This window comes from Capsicum annuum, unplaced genomic scaffold (genome assembly GCF_002878395.1).
Source record: "Capsicum annuum cultivar UCD-10X-F1 unplaced genomic scaffold, UCD10Xv1.1 ctg997, whole genome shotgun sequence".
Lineage (NCBI taxonomy): Eukaryota > Viridiplantae > Streptophyta > Magnoliopsida > Solanales > Solanaceae > Capsicum > Capsicum annuum.
Window position 1 is genome coordinate 1470433 of NW_025896065.1, and position 7270 is coordinate 1477702.

The window sequence follows — 7270 nt, forward strand, 5'->3', positions numbered from 1 at the left end:
TATTTTTTAAAAATGTTGATAAATAAAAATAATATTATGAATGAAGTCTAAAAATATCAGCCCGACAAGTACTTCAAGGAATACCATTAAACATAGGATTAAAAATTGCTTGAATATAATGAATAAAGGCATCAGAAGAAGGAAAACTAAAGGGTAAACAACCCACAACTATCATTTTAGCTATTTCTTCTCGGTCCCTCAATTTATTATACTTCTTCATTACATGGTCGGTTGTTGGGTCTATTCTAGTTTGTGTGGACCCACCAACAGCCTTACCACCTTGTGCAATTTTTAACTCTTTTTCGTGAACATCACATATATGTCTCATTAATAGACCCGTACCCCCTTCCTTACCTCCGCTTTTATGCTTATATATTTGTTGACAAATATTGTATTGCACATCAGTATCTGATATATGTTCAAAAAATTATCATATAATACTAGTTGTTTTATGAGCTCTTGGGGCACGGGGAGGACGGGGAGGAAGATTAATCGATTCAGATCTAACGTTAGCATTTACTACTTTGGGTGTCTTACCAATATTTTCATCATCTTCGTCTAAATTAACCGCATCTACTGTACTTTTTTCTTCTATACCATAATTTTTTTGAGCTTTTACATAATCCATATCGTGGGCACCTACACCTAAAGGTACACCAACTTCTTCCTCAAAAGGTTGACTAAGCGGTGTCGGAGGCACATGAGTATATCTACTGCTTGAAGTACCTCTACTGCTAGTAATTTACTTTTTACTACCACTACCGCTTTCGGAACAAATTTTGTAACACCTTTGGTGACGAGGTTTCTTAATTTATCCATAATATAAACTAAACTAAAAAAATTCAAAATACAATTCAACAATTAATACACAAATTAAAAAATAAACGTAAGAGATGGAACGACAATACCAAATTTTGAAAGTATCCGAAGGTTGTGACTTTAGAAACTTCCACTCGTACTTTGTAATAGCAAAATTAAAAAATTAAAGTGAGCACTTTAGGAAATTAAATTTATAGAATGTTTGAGAATTGAGAGAATGAAAAATTGTGTGGAAAATGATTTGAAAGTGTAGGGTATTTGTAGGAATTTTTTTGGGGTTAAAAAATAATTTTAGATGTAATTTTTTTTTTTTAATAAAAAAGACCAAACTAGCTATTTGGACCCAAAAAACGGCTATATAGCCTTTGGGCCAATGGCTAGTTTGGCCCAATCTCTAAAATTAAAAAAATAAATTAACTGGGCCGATTAAATGGCGGGCCCTGATCGGGCTTGGTCTGGGCCAAGTTAATTGGGCCCAACCAAAAAATAAACTGGCCCAGGACCCGATAACCGGTACCCTACAGCCCGTGGGCTGACCGGGTCGAGTCAAACCAGGCCAATTTGTGTAACTGGACCAGGTTGGGCCGGGTCGGGCCAGGTCAGCCCGACCTGTTTGATAGGTATAACTAGGCTAGACTGAACTGTTATTGATCAAACTGTCTGACTGAACTGAACTGAGTTCACTGAGTTCCATTAACTGATGGAGTACTACTGAATTCTGTTAACTAATGGAATACTACAAAGTTCTATGGACTAGCGGGATTTACTGAGGTCTAAACTAAATACTGAACTGTAACTGTTATTGATTACTGAGGCTACTGTTTGTGACACTACTGAGACTGTTCTGTAACTGCCATAGCTCTAGGTAAACTGTAAAGTTTTCGGGTATTGGATATCCCCAGGACTCGATAGCATAAAAAATAAATCATAGCATAACTTGAAAGGCATAACCATATGCACTTGATCATAACTCATTCATAGAGACATTCCATCAAACACTTGCATGATATAACTTGTACATAAGCTAATATGACATGATTGTTTTCCCTCTTTCTTTGTTTACATGAGCAATTTATCAAACACTTAGAGGACAAAATCCATGCACATGAACTAAATACATATGGGCACCATAATTAGAATTCTTATTTACAATTTCAAGAGTTTAGCATAGATTTACATGATTCTATACATATATCAAATAACTCCACATGAAACTGGTAACAAAACATGGATTAGAAACCCAATTAATCATTACAATTATGAATATAATCAAACTCAACATAAAATTCATGAAATCAATACACTTAAGGTTTTAAAAATAGATTCTTGAACTCCAAAGGTGGAAGGGGCCCTTGAATGAACACTTGACATACCTAAACAATTAAATTTTGAAAGATTGATGGTAAGTTCTTGAGCCTTGAATTAAATTTGAAATCTCCTAGGGTTTGTTCTTGAGAGAAACTTGTGAAGAATGAATAATTTTTATTCTTAGAACGGTTTAATTTCATGTTTTGGGATGATAGATGTGGGAAAAATACCTAATTACCTCTGAGGACGTGAATTTTTAATGACTGAAAACTGACCTAGCAATGCACAGACCGACGCACCTCATCGTTTGCATTGATGCGATGGCCAATGCACCACATCGAGTTTGCATTGGTTCACTGGAATTTGCACTGGGAGCTAGAAGAAAATATTCATCGACGCGATGGGACCCCTTAACAAGCTTTAAAGGTTTGAGCTAAGATTAGGATTTTACGGGGTCTTACAATATCTCCCCCTTGGGAACATTCATCCTTGAATGAGATTAACTAAGCTAAGAATACTGATAGACTGAATTTAAATACGAGACATGCACAACTGTAACATGATTCATGACTAACATTACTGATATGTTGAAATTTATTACTGAACATGCATATATGATGCATGAGTATATGGCTGAACATAATTTATGAATGCATGACTGAGATTGCTGAGAAACTGAGTTTCTCATGCTGAACATGCATATCTGATACATGAATACATAACTAAAAAATGCAATGGTAACTGATACCAATTCTATAAGGGAAATATGCACATGGAATTTAGTAAGTTCAAGGGAAATCTATTACCTTGGGCTGAGTCTGAGTTTGCGAAGAAGAGGTTAGGATACTTGGTGTAATGCCCCACACTTTCCTAAGATAGAAAGAGAACCGTTATTCGTACATGTGAAACCCCCAATTCTGTAAGCCATATTTGGGAACATGAATTACCAAGAGTACCCTAGTTATAAGAGAGCTTATGATGTGTTAAGTGTGTTTATATGAGTCACTTAAGGTAGTACAAGCTAAGAGTTTCGAAATCCATTAAGTTTTAGTGTTTGAATTTGCAAGGGTTATCTTTGAATGAGCCTAAATTTATAAATATATGGTATTTATGTATATTTCTACCCACCAACTTAGATAGAATAGAATTAGCTTTCCAATGATACCAATTTCATCAAAATCCGACACCCGAGCAAGTAGTTATGGCTTTGCGAAGTAGAGTGCATCGCCTAACCAATGGCACATGGCTACTAGAATAGGTGTGCGATAAGCAATACGGCGCATACCTAAATGTGTCCAATAAGAAATACGGCGCATACCTAAATGTGTGCGATAAGCAATGCGGCTCATACCTAAATGTGTGCGATAAGTAATGCGGCGCATATTTAAATGTGTGCGATAAGTAATGCGGCACATACGTAAATGTATGCGATAAGCAATGCAGCGCACACTTGGTGTTTCAGGTAGTAAAAAAATTCTGTTTTGAGTTATTTTTAGGGAAATTAAGTCTTTTAGCACTCCTTACACACCCCTCAACTTAACCGTACAAATTTAATAGAATCTAAACACATCATAACCCTATTATCAATCTAAGTTCATCATCCACGAGCACTAAAGGAGAAAAACAACTAGGGTTGCACAATCAACATGAGGGTCCAATTTTTCAACGAATCCGTTACCATAAAGGTATGTGGAGTTTTCAACAAGAACATCCTTTCGTTCTTGTGCCCAAAAATTTGTATTATTTTATGAAGATACATGATTTTACTTGTTTAATTATGAATTTGAGATGAAAACTATTATCCTACATTCTTGTTCAAGAAACTATGATATTTTTGTGATTTCTTAAAGATAAATTCCTTGAGTTTTGATGTTAATATCATGTTTCAAGTTGAATTTCCAGATTTTCATATGAGTTATACTTGTTTGCTATACAAAGTATGAATCTTGAAATGTTTTGCTCAAGTGTTGATATATGAGATTTAAACCATCTTTGAGATTATGATCTTTGGTGAAGTAATGTATTATACACACCTTGATATTTGAATGATTTGACCTTTTGATCTTGAAAGAGTTATTTTTGAACTCGAATGAGAAAAGAAATCCACATGTTGATTTATTATGAAAAAGGGGTAGCATGATGGCTCCCGATATGAATTGTTGAATTGCGTTGTTGTGGATTTTCTTTTAAAATGATCTAAGCTCAATCCGGGAGTAATCTTTAGCACCGAGTAGGAGGTATAGCTGTGATTGGTACTTCCCTAGAACTACGTGCTCCCATAGGATGTGATCCTAAGGCTGATTGATATAGTGATCACTAGTGAACAAAAGATCAAGGTCCTACTCCGATGGCAAGGATAGGATAGCTCTCCCCAACTTGGGTTGGATGTTGGACTCCATGTAGCTCACATGGTTTATGTCAGTTGTAAGAGACTCCCAGTGTGTATGTGTATTCTTCTGATTGAGATGAAAAATGTTATAGTTTGAAAGTGTGAGTTGAGAAAGTTATCATTTTTGAAGAATTTGATGAATATTTCTCTATGTTAAAGAGAATTTCTATGAAAGCTACTCATTTTGATGACTTGAAAATGATTATGAAAGTGATTGAGATTTACTACAATGACTCACTTGTTACCGATGTGTTTTACTCTATGGTGATTATGATGATTTTATTTTGAGCTATTTGAGTCTCTTATTACAGCATGCATATTTTCCTATGAATATTTGTGATATAGGAATTTTATGAAAATTTGCATACACCCTCATATACTCGGTCCATATTCCATGGTACTGACCCATGTATTCATACGTGGGCTACATTTTCTCTATAATGTAGGACCAGGTGCACATTCCTAGTCTTGACGTGATTCTCCGAGCACATTGGTCTATATTTTCTGCAGTGGTGAGTCCTCATGGTTCGAGGACTGGTTATTTCAGATTTCACTCTTTTATTTTGAGTTATCATTTTATTCCCTCATATTATGGTCAGTTGGAGTCTGTCCCAATGGCTCAGTGTTATACAGTTTAGTAGAGGCTTGTCAGACTAGATGGTTAGATTGATCAGTCTTGTGGAGAGGTCGTATTTTGTTACTTTCCGCATCTCTTTCATCTTGAATTATGATATTATGAAGAATATCTTGATGTTTGATTATAGTAATCCTATCGATGAGTGTTGAATGGTATGAAAATAGCTCAAAGGGTTATCTTGGGGATACTTGTAGCCTTAAGCACCGTGTGATGCTTTGGGACCCATTTTTGGGGCATTACAAAATTGGTATCAATGCCTAAGGTTATTGGAGTCCTAGAGAGTCTGGGAAGCCGTGTTAAGTAGAGTCTTGATCATCGGTGTGTAGCACGCCAAATCTATGAGTAAGAGGCTACGAGATGTTTTAGGAAAAAATGTTATTTCTTTATTTCAGAAGTCCATCGTGCTTATAGTTGTTTCCTTTTAGATATTAATTCGTGCTCTTCTCTTTCAGAATATGCCTCTTTACCGAGCTAAAAGAAATAACGATGGTTAGGAACCCCAGTCTATTGACCCAATTAATGAAAATGTGTCTCATGCCGAATTTCAGACAGCCTTTCAAGCGCTGGCCCAAGCTACTGCAAATGTTCAGGCCAATCTGGCCCCGGCTCCACAGCTGTAGGGAGGTGATTCAGCTGTTCTGAGGATCCTTGAATTTATACGGATGAATTCGCCAAAATTTTATGGGTACAAGACAGATGAGGATCCAGAGTTCTTATTGAAAGAGGTGCAAAAGATTACACAAGTGATGCATGTCTATGAGGAGCATAGTGTGGATTTACCAGCATATCGGTTAAAAAACCTTGCTTATTATTGGGTAGTTGCTTGGAGGAAGGGTATAGGTGAGGGTGCCACCCGTACATCTTGGTAGGAGTTCTAGGATGCATTTCTGGATAAGTTTTTCCCTTTAGAGATGATAAAGGCGAAGGTAGAGGAGTTCATAAACTTGCAACAGGGCTCTATGACTGTTAAAGAGTACAGTCTGAATTTCAATCAGTTGGCCAAATATGCTCCTAACTTAGTAGCTAATAATAGGGCCAATATGAGTAAATTTGTGATAGGAGTATCTAGATATGTTGTTAATGAGTGCAGGTCTGCTATGTTAAATAGTGAGATAAATCTTTCTAGGATGATGACTCATGCCCAACAGATTGAAGCAAACAAGATCAAGGAGAGGGATAGAATGAGAAGGAATAAGAGAGCTAGGTTCGAGCAGCACAGATAGGGTCAGACTAGATTGTAGGGAGGGAATCGCCCTCAGTTTCAGATTGTTCATCTACATCAACACCATCGTTAGCTAGTGCTCCCGTACCTAGGGATGGGCAAGAGCAAGGTAGCAGGTCATATGCAGCCAGGTCCCAGTACAGTGTTGGTAGTAAACCAAATTATCCTCCATGTCCTAAGTGTGGTAGAACCCACCCGGGTAAGTGTTGGGGTGAGAAAAAAGGTAATTTCGGGTGTGGTGACTTGGGTCACAAATTTAGAGAGTGCCAATATACCAGGCAAGTGCGTCGTGATAATCGCCCTCAGACTTAGACTCAGACTAAGACTACTAGTGCTACAGCTCAGGTGACTCGCCCAGTCCCAGCTCAGGGCGTCTCTTTAAGCACTGCTAGTGGTCAGTGCCAGAATAGGTTCTATGCTTTGCCATCTCGCCAGGAGCAGGAGGACTCTCCCGATGTTGTTACTGGTATGCTCCATATACTTCAGTTTGATGTCTATATTTTGTTGGACCCTGGGTTCAGTTTTTCATATGTTACACCTCTGGTTGCTGTGAATTTTGAAAAGAGTCCTAAAAATATTCATGAGCCTATCTTTGTTTCTACCCCAGTAGGTGATTCGATTGTTGCCCAGAAAGTGTATAGAAAGTGTCCTGTTATAGTCCTTCATTGGTTCATGTTGGCTAATCTGATTGAGTTAGAAATGGTGAATTTCGATGTTATTCTGGGTATGGACTGGCTTCATTTTTGTTATGCCTCTATAGATTATCGTACCTGAGTGGTCAAGTTTCAGTTTCCTAAAGAGCCTATGTTTGAGTGGTCTGGGAGTTCTGTATCTCCCAAGAGTTATTTTATCTCATATATTAAAGCTAGAAAACTTATTTCCAAGGGGTGCATTT